Raw genomic sequence first — 339 nt, 5'->3', positions numbered from 1 at the left:
TTTTTCTAAACATTATTAAAAAATTTAAAAAAAAAAAAAAAAAAAAAAAAAATACACTATTTACACGACTGAAGATTAAAAAAAAAAAAAATACTCATCATCTTCCTTTTAATAAAAAACTTTAAGATGGGATAATATCAATCATATAATATATAAAAAAAAAAAAGTAAATAAAATAAATAAATAAATAAATTAAAAATAAATTTTTTTTTTATCTTTAATAAAAAATGGGTAATAATTAAAAATTATTAAGAAAAAAACTATGAGTGTTATTAACAAAAATATACATATATAATAAAATAAGTTATTAAAAGAATAAGAGATATAAAAAAAAAAAAA

This window comes from Plasmodium gallinaceum (genome assembly GCF_900005855.1).
Source record: "Plasmodium gallinaceum strain 8A genome assembly, contig: PGAL8A_v1_63, whole genome shotgun sequence".
NCBI classification, from domain to species: Eukaryota; Apicomplexa; class Aconoidasida; order Haemosporida; family Plasmodiidae; genus Plasmodium; species Plasmodium gallinaceum.
Note: the sequence above shows the minus strand (reverse complement) of the source record.